Source organism: Neofelis nebulosa, chromosome 16 (assembly GCF_028018385.1).
Source record: "Neofelis nebulosa isolate mNeoNeb1 chromosome 16, mNeoNeb1.pri, whole genome shotgun sequence".
Lineage (NCBI taxonomy): Eukaryota > Metazoa > Chordata > Mammalia > Carnivora > Felidae > Neofelis > Neofelis nebulosa.
In genome coordinates this window covers 63188442-63212307 of record NC_080797.1, presented here as the reverse complement: position 1 = coordinate 63212307, position 23866 = coordinate 63188442, and the positions used below count along the sequence as shown (strand labels likewise).

Here is a 23866-nt window from a genome sequence, read left to right as displayed (position 1 = left end):
CAGAAGAAGCACGGACTTTCTGGGACACACTGACCGTTTTCAAGAGCTCAGTAATCTTCTGTCAACCTCTTCCAGAACCAAACTGTTAGATGTCAACAAGCTTCAAACTGGGCTCCAGACCACCTATAGAATCATGTGTGTCCAAAAGCAAACAAGTGGATTCCAGTGCCCCTGAGCTCTGTCCTTGGTGACACAACAATGAAGACCCCAAGTTCTGCAGGCTGAAATGACGGAGGCCAGGACAAAGGGTAGGGGGAAGCCCTGCCTGCCCCTCTGAGAGCAGCTCCGGGCCACAGACAGAAAGGGAAAATGCTCGGAAAGCACGAGGCAGAGCAAGCAGGAAAGGTGAGGGGTCACCAAAGGGACCCAGGGGTCACCGTGTCCCCCAGTTACAGTGGAGAGCAGGCTGAGAGAGCAGAGCAGTGAAATGGGCCAGGCTGTCCAAATCGCTTCACTTGTGTGAGAAAGATGTCTCCGCTGTAAACTAGGGGAAATGACCATTCTTGTCTCACAGAGTTGCTATGAAGATTGACTGACCTAGAAAATCCAGATGGCTCCTTCCAGTGTGCAGATTTCCCCAACCCAGTTGTTCACATATATCACTGACAATGTGTGCCCCTAACTCTTATTTGTTTTAAATAGACTCTTTAAAAAAGATTTTATTTTTTTTAAGTTTGTTTATTTTGAGAGAGAGAGAGATTGAGTGGGTGAGGGGCAGAGAGAGAGGGAGAGAGAGAGAATCCCAAGCAGTCTCTGTGCTATCAACTCAGAGCCCCACACCGGGCTCGAACTCACAAACCGCGTACGAGATCATGACCTGAGCTGAAATCAAGAGTCGGAGCTTAACCGACTGAGCCACCCAGGCGCCCCTAAATAGACTTTAAAAAACAAACAAAACACAAATTTATCTTGAGAGGAAGTTTTATATTGCTATTATAAGTAGAAAACCAGTATCACCAAATAGAAGGTATGTGTCAAAATAAAAAGAACAAAACCCAAACAATTATTAAACTTGATCCAGCCCCTGGTGCCTGCAGAGGGCTCTGAGGTCTGCTTTCTCTATTGGAAAGGAGGTTAGCAAGGGTTCCAGAGGGTTAAAGAGGGAGTGTGCATCCAGACTGTCTCCTGATAGAACCAGCAATTTGAAATAGAGGATGGAAAAAGCATGATGTAGTTTTTTTTTTTTTTAATTTTTTTTTTCAACGTTTTTTATTTATTTTTGGGACAGAGAGAGACAGAGCATGAACGGGGGAGGGGCAGAGAGAGAGGGGGACACAGAATCGGAAACAGGCTCCAGGCTCCGAGCCATCAGCCCAGAGCCTGACGCGGGGCTCAAACTCACGGACCGCGAGATCGTGACCTGGCTGAAGTCGGACGCTTAACCGACTGCGCCACCCAGGCGCCCCAAGCATGATGTAGTTTGATCAATGGCTCCGATCCCAGTAACAGTCCTGCCACCTTAAACTCCTTTAGGTCCTGTGCCAGTGGAAGCAGTGGTGAGAAAAGGGGGTGAGAACCTAGGGGGGCCCAGCTCACCTCTACATGCTGGCTGTGGCCCCACTGCCTCCAGAAAGCTCTTTACCAAGGAGGAAACCCTGCTGGCTCAGTCTCACTGGTCACTGAGGCATCGCGATAACTTCCTCCCCACAAGCCCCATCAGGGAAAACCCACTTCGGCCACAGAAGTGGTGTCTCCATCAAGGAAACTTATAACACTCACCATGATCAGGAAGTTGGCAAGGTCTCCTGAGCAGTTGAGTTACATTTATGCCAAACCTAACTGTCTCCACCTTTACAAAGGAGGCCTGGAGTTGTGTCACATAAAAATTGCAAATTGAAGAGTTTCACCAACCATGTTTAAGGCAGCATTTCCCCAGAAAGACATGCATCAGAATCCCCTGGGGTGATAAGAGATTTCTGGGCCCCACTGTTGACCCACTGACTCTAACCCTCTGAGAGTGAGATGCAAAAACATAAATTTTAAGAAAGTTGCCAGACAATTTTTACGCCCACTGAAGTTTGAGTCCTGTCTGCTCTTTCCTACATATGTCTCTCTGCCCCAACTGTTTTCCCCTTCCCCTGGAGATAGATATATATATATATGTATATATATATATATATATATGTATATATATATGTATATATATGTATATATACATATATATATACACACACACACATATATATGTATATATACGTATACATATGTATACGTACATATATGTATATATATATATGTATACGTATATATATACACATACGTATATATATACATATCTTTCTTTTTTTTTGTTTCCTTCCTTCTTCCTTCCTTCCTTCCTTCCTTCCTTCCTTCCTTCCTTCCTTCCTTCCTTCCTTCTTTCTTCCTTCCCTCCTTCCTTCCTTCCTCCTTCCTTCTTTCCTTCCTTCCTTCCTTCCTAAGTTTATTTATTTTTTTTGAGAGACAGAGGGAAACAGAGAGAATCCTAAGCAGGCTCGCGCTATCAGCTCAGAGCCCGATGTGGGGCTCAAACTCACGAATTGTGAGATCATGACCTGAGCCGAAGTCAGATACTTAACCCAGGCGCTCCCCCCACCCCCACCTGCCGGTATTTCTTACTCATCCTGGAGATCTCGGATCAAATGTCTTCTTCAGGAGAGCCATCTCTGCCTACTCCCCTCCTCACCACCCCCCCCCCCGCCCCGTCTAGACCAGGTCCTCCATTATACATCCAAGTCCTAATGTTCTTCCTTCACAGCACTGATAACAACTTTCATTATATGTGTGACTTGTCAAAATAATGTCTGTCGTCCTCAACGGCCTGCACAGGACAGGGCTGATACTGTGCCCAGTGGCCGGCACAGTGCCAGGCACAAAGTCGGCACACAATAAAAATATTTGCTGATGAAATGAATCAGCCAGGAATCAGCACCTTAATTGTTGTTGTATTTTTTAGTTGAATGGGTTTTTAACTGATTCCATGTGCTCACCTGAGTGGAGTGTTAAAATGTTAGAACTGTACATATACTCACATAGGAGAGGTTGAAAGCCTTCACAGACCCCCTCCCTTGTCCCCCTCCCCGGCTCGTTTCAGCCCTTGAATCTCCTGGGTCCCACTGTGCCCTAAGGAGATCCAGGAGAGCTATGCCCAGGGTTGCATGCCAGCTGAGGGAAGGGATCACTTTCTACCCAGAGTCCAAAAGAGCATTTTTAAGGCTAGTAAGAACTTGACTTGCTACCCTAAGATCAATTTATCCCACAAGTTCTATTCATGAGTGAGTCTGTTGAAAAGTTTTGTTTGAATTAGTCCAATGCTCTCTGAAAATATGTCCCAGAAGGAAGCAATCCTCCCATCCTTCAACGAGTATAGACACGGCCCCATCTGATCTCCCACCAGTTCTGGCAGCCAAACACCCACAAATGTTTAGCTCTGCCATGGGATATGTAGAATAAATTAAGTTTAGGGGGAAAAAATCATAAAACAAGCCTCTAAGTCTAAAGACTCTGTGTACCTTGGCTGGGGAAATGTATGTGCTACAACAAATCAAATCCAGTGTGCCAGAGAACTCAATCGAAACCAGCAGAAAATGATTCCTGTCATCTGAGACAGGCAGCCCCACAGCAGTCCCTGAGGGCAGATGGAGATAAGGGGGTCTAATCTAGCCCCGCATCTGCCAAAATTCTTTGCAATAACGGCTGAAGAAAGACATGGCCTAAAACCCGAAGTAAGAGGAGATGGACATTCTAAAGTCAAGGCTTTGGCGAGCACAAAACAAACATTAAACCCCCTCAGGTTGGCTTTCTCACTAAAGTCCTTGCCTCCAGAATTCTGACCGGAAGCACTGCGTGGAAGGGAATCTTAAGTCATTGTGGGGCGGGCGTGCTCTAGGTTGGGAACCCACCAGGTCTTAAAATACGGCTCCATTAGTCTTGCTAAGTACTTGCCTCTGACTAGAAGCTCCACAATTTCCAGAGCTGTCCCTGCCCTGCAGCTGGATGGCTAAGTTCACTCCAGCTAATCAGCCTGCAAGGCCCAGCCGCATCATCCACAGTAAAATGGGACTTACTGGTGAGACACACCCATCCTTGGGAAAAGAGGTGACAGAGAGTACAGCTTAGCTATTTGCTTAGTAAGTCGGGATTTCTCAAGCCAGTGTTTGATATGAGGGGCAGGTCACCTCACACCCCTGTTATACATTTCTCCACTCGGTAGAGAAATCCATCAAAAGCATCAGAATATCTGTGGCTCTGATGGACCTCTGCTTCTTCAGATAGGAGCGGGTCATGAACTCAACCCTGGGCTCCTGAGGCTCATTCAGAGTCTGCACCGTTACCATTCATGAGTCATAATCAGAAATGTTCTCCTGAGGGAGTGGTTTCAAACAGATCAGAACAGATTTCCATTCTAGCCTCTCTTCTTTGTAACTTGTTTCTTTTTTATTACGTTTATTTATTTTTGAGAGACAGAGAGAGTGTGAGCAGGGGAGGGGCAGAAAGAGAGGGAGACACAGAATCCAAAGCAGTCTCCAGGCTCTGAACTGTCAGCACAGAGCCCAACGCGGGGCTTGAACTCATGAACTGTGAGATCATGACCTGAGCTGAAGCTGTAACTGACTGAGCCACCCAGGCACCCCTGTTTCTAATGATCTAATAACTGATGCTACTTTTGGATGAGCTGGGCACACGCCCCTCTAGAACAAAAAGTATAGACAGGCCTTCTTTCCCAACCTACGGTGCAAGCTGGCCGCCTCAAACAGACAACTGATTTCACTAATTGTTGCCAGAAGGGCTCAACACCACCAAAAGCCAAAGTTATTGTTTTTGGTAGACACTTTCCAACTTTTTGTTGATTGGTAAATGAAGCACCAATCCCCAGTGACAAGTTGCTTCCTTCGGTTACCATCACACCGAGTTCACCAGGAACCAGGATCAAAGCTAGGTAGTCTGTGAGGGATTTGTCGAGGGCTTTCTTTACCAAAGTGACACTAGCCGTTAGGATATGTAAACCTTTACGTTCCCATGGAGCAGGCTGTACACATCACCATGACGCATATTCTTGGTCTCACTGTAAATTCTACTTTGTCCTCTCCTTATTTTTATTTTCTATTTTATGTATCTTATTCCTTGAATCTTATTTTATCTTGCCACATTTTATGCTTCCTTTTCTGAACATGGACTGGATATGTATGCCTATATTCTGTTTCTAAAGGAAACACCAGTGCCTTGATTTGAAATAAGGGTTGTTGTTTTTTTTTTTTTTAAGTTTATTTATTTGAGGGGAAGAGAGAGAGGGAGAGAGAGAGAATCCCAAGCAGGCTCTGTGCTGTCAGCGTGGATTTGTGTCAATCCCACAAATCAAGAGATCATGACCTGAACCGAGATTAAGAGTTGGATGCTTAACCGACCGAGCCACCCAGGTGCCCCTGATATAAGGGGTTTTTTAGATCTATGCCAACTACTACGAAACCCCTACTTTTCAAGGACATTCTAAAAACTTGAACATAAAAGCTATATGTATTAGTGGTTCTCACCATCCCAAATACCACCAGGGCAGTCAAAATCTGTCACCGGGCAATGTTTCCCTAAGTGGAATCCCTTATCCATACTTGAGGGAGGTCACTCTTCAGGTGGCAGAAATATTCCCCACTAAATAATACTGAATCAAATAGCAATCAAACATTATTCCTTTTTCAATTTTCTTCCGGTCCTCCCAATTACTTTAGGGGAAAAGTCTTAGTTTGATGTTAATAAGTGACTACCATTTCTCTAGCACCTGCTCATCTCCTTTTTTAACAGCGGTATAAGTCAAAAGTTTAAAAGTGAGCTTATTTAAAGGAAAATATTAAATGAATGGTAATACAGCTGGTATTCTGACGTGGCTAAACCACAAAGGGGGTACTGGAATGACCGAGATACGGAAAATACGAGTGAAAACCTCACATTTCTCTTTTTAACCTGTATCTAGCTGAGAGCAGGCAGTGGTCAATTTTCAGAGTTTATTTGTTCTGAGCACCCTGACATAATCAAATCAGGCTTCATCCTCCAAGGAAGAACTGACAACATTATTTAATATTGGCAGGATCCGGTTCAAAGGCCATCCCATCCTCACTGTCTGGGAGAGTTTCGTTACCAAGAACATTCACCACTCAAGAAAAAGACCAAACCATTCCAGGAAATACTTTCAGAACCAACTTCCTGTTCAGCTATAGTTTTATGATTAACCCTTCTCAGTCTGACCCCCACAACCATGTTTAATGGAATCTATTAGACGGGTTTATCCACATTTACCAACAGTAGAAAGTTGTCGCATAGAAGTGAGATAAAGAGTCACTCCCTCAACTCACCAAAGGAGTTAAGACCAGAAATACTGCAAGAGATTCCTACTGAGGTCATTTGGAGTTTAGGGGAATTTTTGGTTTGGGTTTTCTCTTAGTTTTAATTGCTTATAAAAAGCTCCTTAACGTCAAGTGAAGAACAACAACAAATGTGAAAAGTTAACTTCCCCAAGATGTTTATTCTACAGAAAAAATGTGTTCCCTGCAACTCTGATGCAGGAGGGGATTAAAACTAGATACTATGGCCTGAAAAGGAAAGGGAAACCCGAATGACTCCAGTACAAAACAACAGCTGTGCTCAAAGGTCCGCCAGAGAAGCAACTTATCTGCTTAGTGAAAATCTGTTTCACAGATCCCAGATCTGCTCTGGGGGTACCAGCGTCAGACCCACTTCTGTCAAAGGCCGGTAAACAGACTGTCAAAAGCAAGCTCAGACATCTTCATTCGATCTAAAAGGCCTGTACCTCAGGTCCTCCCCGTCACCCGTTAATTATCTTCCCACAGAGAGCTGTGCCCTTTCGCACCAATTACCAAAGCAATAGACAAAACTAAGCAAATGAGCAGAGTGGGGGGAGATGAGGACCACCACACTTCACTGTCCCGAATCAGTCTCCTCTGGTTACAGCCGACCCTGAGAACCAGCACCCCCCTCCCCCACTCCTGGGGGGTGCGTGAAGAAGAGCTACAGGTACAGTTTTGCAATCAGGAGGACAGAAAGAATAAATCAGAAGGTAACGTTTGGACCACGTAAATATTTTATGTGCCAGAAGAATACAATCAAAGAAAAAGCATGAGAGAGGGGCGCCTGGGTGGCTCAGTTGGTTAAGCGTTCGACTTCAGCTCACGTCATGATCTCGCAGTTTGTGAGTTCGAGCCCCGCGTCGGGCTCTGTGCTGACAGCTCAGAGCCTGGAACTTGCTTTAGTTTCTGTGTCTCCCTCTCGCTCTCTGCCCCTCCCCTGCTCACATTCTGTCTCTCTCTCTCAAAAATGAATAAACTTGGGGCGCCTGGTTGGCTCAGTTGGTTAAGTGTCCGACTTCGGCTCAGGTCATGATCTCACGGTCCATGAGTTCGAGCCCCGTGTCGGGCTCTGTACTGACAGCTCAGAGCCTGGAGCCTGCTTCGGATTCTGTGTCTCTCTCTCTGACCCTCCCCTGTTCATGCTCTGTCTCTCTCTGTCTCAAAAAAATAAATAAACATTAAAAAAATTTTTTTTTAAAATGAATAAACTTAAAAAAAAAAAGCATGAGAAGAAAAAGCAAATCCTAACGTTGAATATGAACAGACACATATGAACCTAACTGTATATGATGATTATTACATCATCTGTGGTTAAAAAAAAAAAAAAAAAAAAGCGAAGTCATTCCAAGTGACTTCTGGATACAGTTCTCTGTTCACTTACCTGGATGTAGTCAAAAAAAAAAAAAAGAAGAAGAAGAAGAGAAACCTTGAATTTTACTTAGTAGTATTCTAAGTAAAATTAGAATTTTACTTACTTAGTATTGTTGGTCCTATCAGTGTTATAAAGTTGCAGACAAGGTTCTCACTGTGGGACAAGAGGGATGCAAATATGCAATGAGAAAGTCAGGGAGTGCCCTGTGATGCTGGTTCTGAATCAAACATATCACTACAAACTCAAGATTTTAAGAAACATGTGAATTTCTTAGTTGTATCTACTTGAAGTGTCTGGAAGACACTTAGTTGTATCTACTTGAAGTGTCTGGAAGAAGGGACTCACCTAGCAGTGGGCATACGTGATGCCCACACCTTGGTTTCTTTTTTTTTTTTCTCTTTTTAATGTTTATCTCTTTTTGAGAGAGACAGAGCATGAGTGGGGGAGGGGCAAAGAGATACAGAGACACAGAATCCAAAGCAGTCTCCAGGCTCTGGGCTGTCAACACAGAGCCAGACATGGGGCTCAAACTCATGAACTGAGAGATCATGACCTGAGCTGAAGTTGTGGACGCTTAACTGACTGAGCCACCCAGGCACCCCACGCACCTTGGTTTCTAAATACCATTTCTCTAGCAACAGGGAGCAGGGTTTCTTAGAGAAACAGCTGATTACAAGACTGGGGCAAGAAAAGCCCATGTCGAGCCTGAGTGCCTTTCTGTATGCCAGCACAGCAAGGAAACACTTAAAGAATGTTGGGGACACGTTAAAAGGATCCGAGAGACATCTTGAAAAGGTTCCCATTTATCATGTTTTGGATGATTAGAGCATGAAAAAGAATAACAAAGTTAATAGACTAATTGAACTCTTTAAAAATCCATGAGTCTGAAGTGATCCTAAAAGGGGAGGGGGTGCGGCGCAAAGGTCTCTTCTTTATAAAAGACTGCAAGCTAATAAACGTGGGCATGTCAGAATGCAAAGATCATTCTGCAATGACCAACATAAAATGTAGGCAAGGACCATCAATGTATCAACAGATGCTAAAGCCACTGGGTGACAAGTTAGTGGGGACAGAATATTCCTATGGCCCTAAAGTATCATAGCATTTATTGCTAATTATGAGTGAGAAAATGCCTTTACCAGACAGAGAGATCTGGCAGGCCTTACTTTAACCAAGTGTTTAAACTCAGCATCACCAGTGGCTACAGACTGAGTGTTTCTAGCTCTCCAAATTCATAGATGTTGAAATCTTAACCTCCAACATGATCGTACTAGGAGGTGGGGGCCTTTGTGGGGTGATTCGGTCACAAAGGTGGAGACTTCATGAATGGGATCAATGCCCTTATAAAAGGGGCTCCAGAGAGTTCACTTGCTTCTTCTGGCCACGTGAGGACGAAGCGAGAGCAAGGCCATCTATGAGCCAGGACATGAGTCTCACCAGATACAGGACCCGCCAGCGCTTTGATCTGGGACTTCTCAGCCTCCAGAACTGTGAGAAATAAAGCTTTGTTGTTTAAGCCATCCAGTCTATGGTATTTTTGTTATAGGCGCCCAAATGGACTAATATACTAACAACAGGACAAAACCACGACACGTCTCCTGGTGAAATACAATAGGAAGTATCCATCACCTCTGAACTATTGACAAAAATGCTTGAGAGGCATCTAGGGGGCTCAGTCAGTTAAGCATCCAACTCTTGGTTTGAGCTCAGGTCGTGATCTTGCAGTTGGCGAGTTCAAGTCTCGTATTGGGCTCCATGCTAACATTGTGGAGCCTGCTTGGGATATTCATTCTCTCTCTCTGTCTCTCTCTCTCTCTCAAAATAAATAAATAAACTTAAAAAAAAAAGTCTGACTTGAATCTAATCATGAGGTAACAATTACACAAATTCAGACTGAAAAATTCTAGAAGACAACTGATCTATCATGTATCATATACCCCTGTTAAATTTTTTTGGATATGATAATGAGACTGTTGTTATGAAGAGAATATCCTTGTTCTTAGGAGATACATAACTGAAATGTTTGGAGTATCATGATGTACACAATCTACTTTCAAATAGTTTGGGGGAAAAAATACCCACCACTCATATATCTGTACAGATTTATATCACAGGTTCATAAGTAAGCTCTACATCCATGTGGGGCTTGAACTCATGACCCTGAAATCCAGAGTCAGATACTCTACTGACTGAGCCAGCCAAATGCCCCAAAGGTTTTTTTTTTTTTTTTTTTTTTTTTTTTTTTAAGGTTTGTTTACTTGAGAGCGAGGGAGAGAGCAAGAGCAGGGGAAGGGGCAGAGAGAGAGAGGGAGAGAGAATCCCAAGCAGGCCCCAAGCTGTCAGCGAGGAGCCCAATGCAGGGCTCGAACTCACAAACCATGAGATCGTGACCTGAGCTGAAACCAGGAGTTGGACACTTGACCGACTGAACCAGCCAGGTGACCCACAGGTTCTTAAAACCAAGATCCGCAGACCCGAGGCAGCACCAGCAGCAGCAAAATGCTTACCACAGGTAAATTTAGGTGTGGGGCGTACGACGGACTTTCGTGATCTTATTCTTTAGCTTTTCTGTAGGTCTGACATTTCCCAAAGTGAAAGGCTGGGAGTACAGAGAGAAAATGTTAATCCATTTCCTTCTCAGGGAATCTAAAGATGGTTCTTCCTCAAGCTGTTGGTTCTTGAATGTGCAAAAGCGCTAAGTTGGACTGTTCCATGTTCTCTGCTCCATGTATAATGTGTGACTAAGGCACCAGCCTCAAAGGGGGTCGGGGGTGGGGTCGACTCCACGAAGGGAATACAACAGAGGAACAAATGGAGCTCTGCCATATAAATGGCTGCCTCCGGTGTTCGGGCTGTTTTTCTCTAATAAACATCGGTTACACCAAGAGGAATGTGAAGCTTTGGAAGAACTCATCTTGCATTTCTTACCTCTCTAGATAATTCTCGGGTCCAGCATCTCAGAATTTTTTTTCCCCCTTTTTTACCAGACTTCTACCGGGAGAGAATTTCCAAGCTAATTGCAACGGAAACCATAATTACCTCAGCCCTCACTCTGAGGTTCTTCTAATTAAAGGGCCTCCTTAAGGAATGTATTTGGCATTAAAGGAGCAGAGAGGATGATGCACAGTTAAGCAAACTGTTATGAAATCTGCTGAAGACGTAGATGACCCAGGAGCTGCTCAGCCTGTCTGCCGCCCAGGGAAGGGCCAGATTCCCTGAAGCCTTCCCGCTTTGTTAATTGTGAGAGGTGAAGAAGGTAAAGGAGCTAGAAATTGAAGGGCCGATTCTGGCATTTTATCTCCTGCTTAAGCCCTTCCCAGAGGCCCGGCTTCCACGGCTCAGAACTAGAACCATCCCCGGGTTTATATAAAACCATGGCATGGGACTAAACAGATCATCTTGCCCACACGGAGCGGACAAGAAAACCGAGGTCCCCACAGGTCATCTGTCTTGCTAAATGTCATTCACACTCCTCGCCGGTGCTGCCTTACAGTTTGTAAATGCGTTTGCCTCCAGCCTCTGTATTAGGGAGCAGCAACATTTTCTGGGAAGAGGAAACTGCCAGCATTTTAGGCCGGCTGTAAGCAGCTAAAGTTAGACCTTTTCTATCAGGCAGCCCCAGCTCTGTCCCCTACACGAAGGGCTTTGGCAATGTCATCGAAGTTAACAACGTACATATCTTTTGTCCTAGCAATTCCTGTTCTAGAAATTTATTCTATAGATATGCATGCATGAGTGTGCAAGAATGTTAATCACAGCCATTATTTGAAATAGCAAAAGACAAAGGGAGAGGTATAATGTCCATTTATAGGGGTCTGGGTATGTAAATTATGCTATACGCATTCAATGGGATATAATGCTGGTATTTAAAAGACTGAGGCAGTTCAGCAAGTGCTGATAGGGAAAGACTGTCAAGTTTCATAATTAATTTTTTTTTTTTTTAATTTTCTTTTTCAACGTTTTTTTTTTTTTTTTTTTTTTTTTTTTTTTTTTATTTTTGGGACAGAGAGAGACAGAGCATGAACGGGGGAGGGGCAGAGAGAGAGGGAGACACAGAATCGCAAACAGGCTCCAGGCTCCGAGCCATCAGCCCAGAGCCTGACGCGGGGCTCGAACTCACAGACCGCGAAATCGTGACCTGGCTGAAGTCGGACGCTTAACCGACTGCGCCACCCAGGCGCCCCTCATAATTAATTTTTTAATTCAAGGTTCTTCTGTAAATGAGACAGACATTATCCATCCATATATGCATGTTTATAAATACACAGAGAAAGGTACGTGGATCTACTCCTATTCGAGGAGGACATGTGGTTACTGAGTTACACCTGTGTTTTACCCTCTAGTACAGCTTACATTTTTTAACCATGTACAGGTAGCTCTGCTTTTATAATTAGAGAAAAAAGGGGAGAGGTCCTCTTCTTTTAGGAAAAGTTCTGGCAGCCTTGGAGGCTCTCAGTCTCAGCCCAGACCCTATCAAATGAAGACTTTTTAACCGAATTAGCAATTAAACTTCTGGATGTGAGCTAATCTAGTTTGCTATCTCAAAATATATACTCTTAGTGAAACAAATGATTTGAACATGGGTCAGGGCAAGGCCAGCATTCAAATACTGCTGTGCTGCAAACCCTCAGCCAGTGCCAGCCTCAGGCTGGAGTCGGAACATTTGAGTGGAAACATTTTACAGGAAAGAAAACTGATGCCAGCTTGGTCAGCAAGTTCTCTGGCTTCTCCAGGGAATTCTTTCCAGTCCTTCAAGTTATATTCAGGGTAGGGCTTGCACGGCTACAAAAGTATAGTCTCGCTTTGTTGAAGGAAAAGTCCGGTGAAACTGTGTAGCTACAAGACACCAAAGACTTTTTCTCAAAGGCTGGGAGAAGAGCAATTTGGCCTTCTGGATAATCTCAAACTTGTGATTAATAAGAGAAGGATTTAAAAAAAAGAGAGAGAGAGAGAGAAAGAGAGAGACAGCCTCATTTGGGAGATTCAAATGTTTAAACAACTATATGAGCAATCAATTAACTTGCAAAGGATATGCAGAATATGTCAAAATGTAAGTGAAGGTCCTGGATGAGGACTCTCTGTCTTGTCATTAGAGACCCTCAGAGTTACAGGAACTTGACCTATTTTGAGGGACACAGGGGCAGGGGGATGTGACTTAGGTTATGGGCAAGGCTTGTGGGGCTTCCTGTGTATCATCTCCTAGATGGACCCCTGGCAAAATCTCCAGTGGACTCGCTGCCTTCATTCTTGAGACCACTTACCTTCATCTCCTACCCACTGGCCATCTACAGGCTTATCATAAAACACCTGTTTAAAACCATTTCATGTTTCTTGCAAGACCTATATGAGTAAAACTTTTTGAAAACTACAGAAAGGGGCTCTTGGGTGGCTCAGTCAGTTAAGTATCTGACTTCAGCTCAGGTCATGATCTCACGATTTGTGAATTTGAGCCCTGCATCGGGCTCTCTGCTGTCAGCACAGAGCCCGCTTCAGATCTTCTGTCCCCCCTCTCTCTGTCCTCCTCCTCCCTGCTTGCACATGCCCGCTCTCTCTAAAATAAATAAACATTTAAAAAAACTACAGAGGGGAGCCTGGGTGGCTCAGTCGGTTAAGCGTCCGACTTCAGCCAGGTCACGATCTCACGGTCTGTGAGTTCGAGCCCCGCGTCGGGCTCTGGGCTGATGGCTCGGAGCCTGGAGCCTGTTTGCGATTCTGTGTCTCCCTCTCTCTCTGCCCCTCCCCCGTTCATGCTCTGTCTCTCTCTCTGTCTCAAAAATAAATAAACGTTTAAAAAAAAAAAAATAAAAAAAAATAAAAATAAAAATAAAAAAACTACAGAAAAACACAAAAATGACCTTGTAAAATGGAAAGGAATACTGTTAGTCCATCAGAACATGGAACATCACAGAGATACATGTTCTTTCTAGGTTAATAGTGTAGATCAGTTACAGTGATCCCAAAAGAATAACATCAGGTTTGCTTTAAAGTTCACAGAAAAAAGCAGTCAAGAATAGCCAGTAAAGGCCTGAAAAATAGAATAAAAATGCAGGATTTGTACTGCTGGCTATTCAAAATTATCATAAAGTCTCTATACAGTGGGTTTTGGTACATCACAGGAAACTGATAGAACAGAATAGAAAATCTGCAAATACATCCAAGTGATTATTAAAAAAAAAAAACCACCACATATTTCATGTTAAAAACGTTTCTGACACCTTCAAGATGAAGTTTCAGCACTTTCCCACATAAGATTTTTTGCTCCTATCACTCTTTCCAACTGCTGACCTTATACTTCAACATTCACAACTATATGTACCTTGGAGTCCCCTCCCTCTGTCCTCTGCATATGCTATTCCCTCTATCTCAATTACCCTTCCCTGTCCCGTTTATCTGAGTCTTACTCTTTCTTCAAGACTTGGTGAGATCTCTGGAAAACCTCCCTGATCTCATCTCTCTCAACTCTCATCCGGCCAGCAGAGTGAAGAGCCCCTCAATGGTGTACCCAAAGCCATCCCAACACACAGATACCTGTCTCCTGCTCGCACTGGCACCAAGAGCAGAAACCACAGCCCCCACGGTAGCCCTAGTGCCATCCAGTACACGGTTGTAGGAGTAAATGAGTAGAGCTGGGAAAAGTCCATAAAGGACAAAGAGGAAAAGAGGCTTTCCTTTCATCTCAGAAATCACTGCACAAGTGACACACTCAGAGCGCACAGAAGCCCACATGCAGAAGCCCAGGCAATGGCCATGCGGACAGTGCTCTCTCTCAAGGCTGGCCCTCTCACAGATAAACCTGGAGGCCTGGGCGAGCCCCATCCACCAAGCAGTTCCTCTTCTTGCATCTTTTTCTATTTTGTTATCTGTTAACTTCCCAACACAAATCTGTTTCTCTTTATTTTTTTTTTATTTTTTTTATTTTTTTTATTTTTGAGACAGAGAGAGATAGAGCATGAATGGGGGAGGGGCAGAGAGAGAGGGAGACACAGAATCCGAAGCCGGCTCCAGGCTCTGAGCTGTCAGCCCAGAGCCCGACGCGGGGCTCGAACTCACGGACCGCGAGATCGTGACCTGAGCCGAAGTCGGCCGCTCAACCGACCGAGCCACCCAGGCGCCCCAAATCTGTTTCTCTTTAAAGGGCAGGCAATCATTACTCATACCAGGTTACATCAAAGGCCAAAATGCCTCGAGGAGGCCATTCGGAACAGACCCCGGCAGCTGCTCCTGCAAGCGTCCCAGCTTCTGACTCACCAGGCACCGCTCGTGCTCTCTGATCAGGAAGCCCTGGGCAGGCAACTTCAGGTTCCAGGGGGCTGCCTGCCACATCTCTGCTCTAATCCAACAAGGGCTTCGAACCTACCCAGATTACAAAGTGAAGAGAAGGTCTCTAAAGTACCCAAAACAGCTTTGAGCTGCAAATGGGACCATCTTCTTGAGGCATTTTGGCAGAAGTTTCTGTCCCTGTTCACTTTCACACATTTAATACTGAGCACTGTTTCTGCCACATCTAAACTTAATACCATGGAACGATGATGTAAGAATAATCAGTAGATGTAGATTTCAGTGGAAACCATTAGTTCCCTAGCTCTACCCACTAAGAAAAGACTCCTCATTTCAAATACTCAGCTCTGTAAATTACCTGGAGAAATGAGTCCAAAGGAAAGGAGAAAGTGCTACATAGGTATATCATGACATTGTTTTTTATTTCTTCTACTCTTTTCCTATCATCATTCCTTCTAAGCAAATACTCTGGAAACACCCACACTTTTACAACTTTGATATATGCTTTGAATTGAAACACAGTGATCTTCACCGCCATAATTCTGAAGGCATATTTACAACCACCATTAACCAAAGAGTATACAACCCTCAGGCATCCAGGAGCTCTAATATTAGAGACTAGTCTAATAGAGTCAACTCGATGATAAGTCATCTATTATTAATTTCACTTAAAGGGACGTTTGTAAAACATTTCTTTTTCAAATATAAATCACAGCACAAGCATTTGTTTTTGATAAGCTTCCCCGAGTGGAAAAAGCTGAAGTATACTAGCTGACCAGCAATTACGTGTTTTACCCATTCCCAATCTAGCTACCCTGCACTACTGATGAACACCCAAGAGTTTCTCTCAAGCTTATAAAATGCTTTAATTCACAAGTCACAAAGCATCTATGGTGCTATTTGCTTTATTTCCTGGGAAACTAGGCGATGGGATATGGGGAAGGAACTGTCAAAATCTGGACAGGACTACAGAAGTGGGTTATATATGGAATTTCATATACCATGTGTGCTATAGCAAAAAAAAAAAAAAATCAGGAAAAAGAAGATGAAAAAAGTTGAGGGTTATGGTTCTAATACAGAACAAAGAAGGCCTGAAGTAATACCAGCTGTATATGGAAGAACTGGGGACAAAATGGTGAGCTCCAGGATCAAGTCCTAGTCTTTCAGCTTAAGCTGCCATACACCCGTAGGCCTGGACACTGAGCTACAACATTAAAAGACAGACAGACAGATAGACAGAGTATGCAAGCACCTGTGATAATTTTATGTGTCAATCTGAATGGGCCACAGTGTGCCCAGATATTGGTTAAACATTATCCTGGGTGTTATCTGTGAGGGTGGTTTAGGATTAAGATTTGCATGTAAATCGCTAGACAGAGTAAAGCAGAGTATCCTCCCCAGTGGAAGCCTTATCCAAATCGGGTTGAAAACCTGAAAAGAACAAAAGACCTAGTAAGGAAGAATCTGCCCTCTTCCAGTCTTTGAGCTGGGACACTGGTCTTCTGCTTTTGGTATTAGACTGGAACTTATACAGCTCCTCTGGGCCTCCAGGCTGCCAACTGCAGACCTTGGAACTCCTCAGCCTCTAAAGCTCCGTGAGCCCATTCTTTGTAATAAATCTCTTCATTTATAAACACACACACAACCTACTGGTTCTGTTTCTCTGGAGAACCCAGACTAACACAGAGCCCAAATCAATGACTTCTACAGGTCACAGAGAGAGCCTATCATCTTTGAAATTATGCACTGGGGAACATCAGGCTCTTGCTGGAAACTTTCAGCTTCTGCTTACCTGAGACCTCCATAGCCCCTATGGTAGAAGGGCTGGGGGAAGCAAAGTTCTAGAAGCTTTGTTCATATCAATAATGACGACAATACCCAAAGAGCTTGTATGAAATTGCCTCCTTTCACAAACAAAACAGCTCTTCTCACCGCTGATGAAGGAAAAATGTTTAAGCCTTCACTTAAACCATTTCCCCAGGGAAAACGGGTGAGCCCATTTATTACATAGGACTGAAAAGGGAAGGTGGGAAAAAGAAACAGACTGGAGTCTAGTGAGGATGAACACTTCCCAGCTTCTTTCAAATCTCCAACACTCACTCCTAAAACAGAATTCTATTCTTCTCCTGCCTGAGTTCTACACTCAAACACAATCCTTTTGTCACACACGAAGGCAGCTGCCGCCACTGCAGGGTCCTGTATGAGAGAATCAGAATCTGCTCTAGATACGTAAATAAATCAGCTGGGACAAAAGACAGAAATGGCAAGGGAAAAAGAATAATTTTGAAGAAACACATCAACACTACAATGAACATCATCAACTTATTATGAGAAATCCAAATAACAGTAGCAATCGTTGGTTGAGTGCTTTCTTCGTGTCATCACAGGCTTAGAACAGTGTTTGGAGCCTGCCAGTGCCACATAAAGTATCAGCTGTTTTTATTATTTAATCATGTTGCAAGTTAGAGCAAGTGAAGGAGGAAGAAGAGACATCTGAACTGCTCCTTGAAGAATGAAGTGGATTTTAGCAGGCAGGTCATGGGAAGGATGGGATAAGGCATCCAAGACAGAGCCAGAGGCAGAGTAGAGCCCATATACACTTGGGGAACCGCAAGTTTTCCCGTCCTGTGGAATATAAAGCCTTGGAGTTTGTTTTGGAGGTTGGGGGAGCAGCGGGAGACAGTGAGGCTGGTGCCACATGGGCTGACAAGTATGACTCCCATTCATGTCATCATGGAAATATACCACTGGAAATGAGGCCAGAACAGAAAGCCCAGGCTGCACACTGGGGACACAGTCTGGAGGGGGAAACAGACGAGTAAAGAACTAACTATAAGGCAGGTGGTAGACGCCATGATGGAGATGTACAGAGCCACGTGATAACCTCAGAGCGGAGGACGGGTTTTTTAGGAGAATGTGACCCCTGAAGGGGCATGTATACAGCTTACTTTTGAGCACCCCATCTTGCCACATAAAGAAGGGAAGAGCAGCTCTGGTGGAGGAATCAGCATGCACAAAGGCTCAGGGTGTGACAGTGGCTGGAAGTCTGAGGATCTCTGGGGCAGGTCAACGTGGCAGAGCATAGAGCCACGGTGAATGTGCAGATGACCAGGAAGCTAGGTGGGGCTTGGTGGTGAGAGGCCTTGACGTCCATGACGTGGAGTTGTGGATTCAATCCATCTGTGATGAAGGCTTGTATGTGTGAATGACTGGGGTTGTAGAAAGTTCTGCTGGGAGCCATGCAGAGGGAATGAGGCTGGAGGTCGGTGGACTAGTGAAGGCACTACTGGAGCGACCGTGATTCTGAGAGTTGGGGAGGCGAGTTGAGAAGGTCTGTAGCTTGGGTCAATGAATCAGTATGACGCCGTGACTGGAGTTAACCAGAACCTTACAAAGCAGATAGAACCTGTTAAAAGGCCAAACATTTGTTGAATGAATTAATTAGTGAAAGAATGGCAGGACAGAGAGGGATGGAGACACAGGACACAGAGTGGAAGCAAAACTGGTGGAAGTCAGGAAAATGGGTTTGGTTTTGGATCTGTGGAAATTGAGATCCTTCCAGCAACCAGGTGAGGACACCACCAGTTGAACTGATGAGTAGGAGATGTCTGCCATGAAAACTGCACGTGAACCCACTGGAGTTCATTACACTCTGCCTGTCCCTACCCAGGAGGTTACATCTTCCACCAAGGGGAGGTGCTTCCTGCAACTGCCTCTTTGTGGCCTCCGGCAGGGGGCAGCACAAAGGATGGGTCAGAAGAAAAGAACTCGGCTTAAGTATGTGCGGTCTAAGCCATAGGTCTCTAGAAGCTTCTCTCACAGGTATGGAATTCAACCACAATGCCCACTGTGGTAAAGCACTGTTTCGATCCAAGAAGAGAGTGACGAACAGAATGACACTGAGACCAATTCATCTTTCAAGTAGAATCTCTGAGCTGTATTTTGTTTGGTTAACAATGGAAATTCCACTTTTATTCCAAGCCAATCTTCTGATGCACCAAATTCAAGGATAAACGTTCATTCAAGAACTTAAAAAAAAAAAAAAAAAAAAAAGTGAGATCACAATGATTAAAAAACAAAACAAAACATTGTTTTGCAAGGGAGGGGTGAAACGGTCTTATCCTCAGTTGGGGCAGAATTCCTAATCCTAGTCTCTAGAAACAACAACACACGGCCTTGAGCAAAAAAAAAAAAAAAAAAAAAATTTTTCTTTGGTTGGGGGTGTTCATTTCCTCCTATGTAAAATGAAAGAATTTAATTAAATAACTTTGGATTAACTACCAGGGCTGAGGTTTATGATAAGATTGTGATTAGGGGCACAGAGAAGAAGAAAATGTCTTAATAAGCGCTTCTTTGTTGCCTGTTTGAGCCTTTCTTAGTAAACTAATACATTAACACTATTCCTGGAGAGAAGAATCTTGGAAATGACCCATTTCACCAACAGGAGAGCATTTCCAGTAATTCACATGTGGTAGAGTTAAAAAAGAACCTAGCTCAGATAGGTCAGGGAGAAAATTCAAAATAAGTGTTTATTTTTCTGATCAAATCTAAACAATCGGTCTCAAAATAGAACAGCCCCAGAAAAGCCACAGACTCTTCCAAGTGGAAGTCCTCTACTCATAGGAGGGTGACGCAGAGAAAAGAGGAAAAGGTATTTCCCTCCCATACCAAGGGAGTAGAGCTAACAATGTGTTTGTCAAACTCTTTACACATATTTAGGAGCAGAGCATCCTTTAGGCCAAAAGAATAAGCTGATTGTGAAGCACAGATACTTCCAACCAGAAGCCAAGTAGGGCATTTGGTCGGACAACAGGATACGGCTAAGCAAAATGAGGTCCTCCTCCACAAATCCTACAGTCTGGGTCAGAACTTCTAGAGGTTGATCAATCCAGGGTCCGGTGGCTCAAATGTCTGAAATTGTCGCCCGTGCTTGCTGCTCCCTCTTCGCCAGGTAGCATGAACCCTGGCTTCTGCTCAGTGAGTGCACACTCTCAACAAGCAGGAAGCTTCTGTATGGGAGTGAGAAGCTAGGACAAAAAAAAATCGGCTAGAGTCTGGATGGTTGTGGAATGTTTTGCTGGGCAGAATGAGATTGAAAATTGGTTGGAAAGGGGAAAAGGAGTCCTAAACACAAAGGACAGAACAATAAAGCTTACAAAAAAAGATAGAAGGTTAAAGAAAAAAACTTAGCATGCCCCAAGGTGGTGAAAGATTTCTTCTTATGACACAAGAGCGGCCATCTTAAATGAGAAGTCTGACCTGACTTCATTTTAAGATTAATTAATGATTCTATTTATGTAAAGCTCCAAACAGGCAAAACTAAACCACAGTGTTTAGGGAAGCACACTTAGGTTGAAAATTCTGGAGAGAGGCAAGTAAGTGATTGCCATAAAGGTCAGGGTAATGGTTTCTTTAGAAGGTAAGAAGGGGGCTACGCCAGGGAACACTTTTGGAGTCTGATGAAGGCCTATTGCTTGATTTAGATGTGGTTCTATGGAAGCTCAGTTTATAATAATGCATTAACTTGTACATTTATGTCTTGTGTACTTTTCTGTGTGTATATGATACTGGACATAAAGGTTTTAAGAAAAAAAAAAGTGAAGAGGAAGCAGAGAGCTAGACTGAGAATGTGAGAATGTGCCCTAAGAACACGACCCCAGAGAGCTTATAGACAAGTTTAAGAAGAGCCAAGAAGGATGAAAAGAGAATAAGCTTGTCTTTTGTCAGTGATGATCAAAATTCAGACAAAGGTCATTCAACTTAAAAACACAAATATTATTAAGAAATTATTAATTTTTAAGGTGTAATAATCTGTGTGTGTGTATTTACAGACTCCTTATCTTTTATCTTTTTATTTAAAAAAATTTCCTTAATGTTTATTTTTGAGAGAGAGAAAGAGCAAGGAAGGAAAGGGCAGAGAGAGAGAGAGAGGGAGACACAGAATCCGAAGCAGGCTCCAGGCTCTGAGCTGTCAGCACAGAGCCCAACATGGGGATCAAACCCATGAACCATGAGATCATGACCTGAGCTGAAGTTGGGATGCTCAACCAACTGAGCCACCTACGTGCCCCATTAGAAATACATTCCAACACATTCATGACAGAAATGATATGACACCTGTGATTTGCTTCAAAAGAAACTCGGGCAAGAGGGGGACAGTTAGTGTATGGAGATCAGATGAAACGCCACTGGCTGTGAACCGCTGTGGCTGGGCAGTGGATACGTGGGGGTTCATTTGATATCTTCTCTACCGTGAAATTAAGTTTGGAAGTTACCGTTATTTACCATTGTTTTAAAAAATAACAAAAGAATACATTCTTTTTTTTTTTTTAATTTTTTTCTAATGTTTTATTTTTGAAAGAGAGCACACAAGTGGGGGAGGGACAGAGAGGGGAACAGAAGATCTGAAGCAGGCTCTGTGTTGCCAGCAGCAAGCTGATAGCGGGGCTCAAACTCACAAACTGTGAGATCATGACCTGAGCTGGTGTCAGACGCTCAACCAACTGAGCCACCCAGGTGCTCCAGGAATATTCTTGGAAAGGCTCTAATGCTGGTTGTTCAACAGCCGGAAAGGACTCTCTCTCTGGCACTACAGATGAACATATTTCTTGACATCCAGGGCCTCTCATAGGCCTACACAGGCCCTGCTCAGCACCCAATCCCTCACCTAAACCAAGAGCCAGCAACAGTGCCCCCACACCCTCTTTCAACAACCAAAATAAATGATTATAATAACTAAAGCCTCTTTCATCTTATAATTTCTTGGCAAGAATCTGGAAATGCCTCAAATACTTTTAGATGGGTGGGACCAAGTGGTATTAAATCCAAAAGCTCGTGCAAATATATATTGGACAAAGGGTTTGTACCCCAACTTTAAAAAGAACTCATGAATCAACAGTAAGGTGAATGATCCAATAAAAAACAGGCAAAAAATGTGAAGACACCTCAAAGAAGTAAATAGGTGGAGAGCCAATAAGCAAATGGAAAGCGGTCAACATCATTAATCGTTAAGGAAATGTAAATTAAACCACTTCATACACACTAAAGAGCAGAAATAAAGAGCACGCACCACGCTAAATGCTGGTGAGGAGTTGGAAGAACCAGAATCCTCATACACTGCTGGTGGGCCTATAAAATGGTGCAACCACTCTGAAGAATTGTTATGGAGGTAAATGTATAACTCTACAATTCTTCCCCAAGGGAAATTTTAAAATATGTTCAGGGGCAACCATCTATCAGTTGGTTGAGCACCCGACCCTTGATTTCAGCTCAGGTCATGATCTTGTGGTTCATGAGATCGAGCCCCGTGCCGGACTCTTCTGTGCTAACAGCACAGAGCCTGCTTGGGATTCCCTCTCTCCCTCTCTCTCTGCCCCTTCCCTCCTCCCTCTCTCTCTCTCTCTCTCTCTCTCTCTCTCAAAATAAAATAAACTTAAAATAAGTAAGTAAATAAATAAAATATGTTCATAATAAGAACTGTCCAAGCTTATAGCCGCTTGTCCCACTCCAAGCTGGAAACACCTCCAACAACTGGAAAACAGAGAAATCGTGACATGTTCATCCAATGGAGTACTTCCCAGCAATATCAAAGGACAAACTATGGATACATGCAACAGTATGGATTAACCCACATACGTTAAAGGCACAGGTATGATTCCATTTATATGACATTCTAGAATGTGCAAAAATGGCAGTGACAGAAGACCGAAGGTGACGGGGGGGGGGGGGGGGGGAGGGGTGGCAGTTGACTAGAAAAGAGCATGAGGAAACTTTCTATGGAGATAGAAATGTTCTACATCTTGCTTTGAGTGATATTTACATAACAGTTGTCCAAACACATTGAACTGGACACTTAAGATCTGTGCTTTTTTTTTTTTGAATCGAAAAAATTTTTGTTCTTTCCATCTAGGGGTAGGTGATCGAGAACTCCAGAGTGAACACACGGTACCTGCCTACTGGGCACATTCACCTTTCCACGAGTGATCACCACCCCCCTTCCTTCTCTTCTATTACCCGCTGTCCTGGTGAACAGCAAAAACCACCCTGTACCCATTTTCCCAAGACTGATGCCCACTTCTCCATCCCACTGCCTCTTCTCCATCCCAACTGCCTTGGCTGGAGTTTAGATCCAGGTTGCTACACCTGCCTCCTGACCATTTCCAGTCTGGCTCCCTGGTCTATCTTCATCCAAACACAAAGCCTCTGCTTAACTTCCTCTTTTGCTCTCAATCACTCTGAGCATAAAGACCAAAGTCCTTAGCAAGAAAAGCAAAAGCAGTGAGTTCCTTTTGTGCATGGAGCAACTCTTTGCTTTAGCTGTTACAGCTGCCTCGAGCACCCTCCCACCACCCTACCCTTCATACTTCCTTCCCATCCCTATCTTCATAGCTGTCTACTTGATAAGTCTCCATTCTTCCTTAAGGCTTACATCAAGCATCACCTAGTCGTCGTCTTTTTTTTTTAACATTTATTTATTTTAGACAGAGAGAGACAGAGAGACAGAGACAGAGGGGCAAGTGGAGGAGGGGCAGAGAGAGGGAGACACAGAATCCAAAGCAGGCTCTAGGCTCTGAGCTGTCAGCACAGAGCCCGATGTGGGGCTCGAACTCACAAACTGCAAGATCATGACCTGAGCGGAAGTCAGACGCTTAACTGACTGAGCCACCCAGGTGCCGCCCCTAGCATCACCTATTTTTACAAGCCTAGGTATCCCTCCTCTGCACTATGCCTCCAGACATCCCCTTACACTGTGTGGGGCTTACTTACATGCTTATGAGATGGTTCCGATTGCATGAAAGCACTTTACGTATGTTAGTTCATTTAATAGAGTTGTCACTCTGCATGATGATTGGTCTTCTCTTTGTCTAAATGGTAAATAGGG

General features: G+C 43.9%; 1 protein-coding gene and 1 long non-coding RNA gene across 2 annotated transcripts in view; one reads left to right on the top strand and one right to left on the bottom strand.

Annotated features, from left to right (window-relative positions):
* The window catches only part of NXN (nucleoredoxin), a 161109-nt gene that overhangs the window by 50010 nt on the left and 87233 nt on the right, over positions 1-23866 (bottom strand). The window lies entirely within an intron of this gene.
* LOC131498299 (uncharacterized) lies at positions 41-657 on the top strand. Its single transcript, XR_009255369.1, has 2 exons — positions 41-345; positions 515-657. It is a non-coding gene; the product is annotated as an uncharacterized LOC131498299 (long non-coding RNA).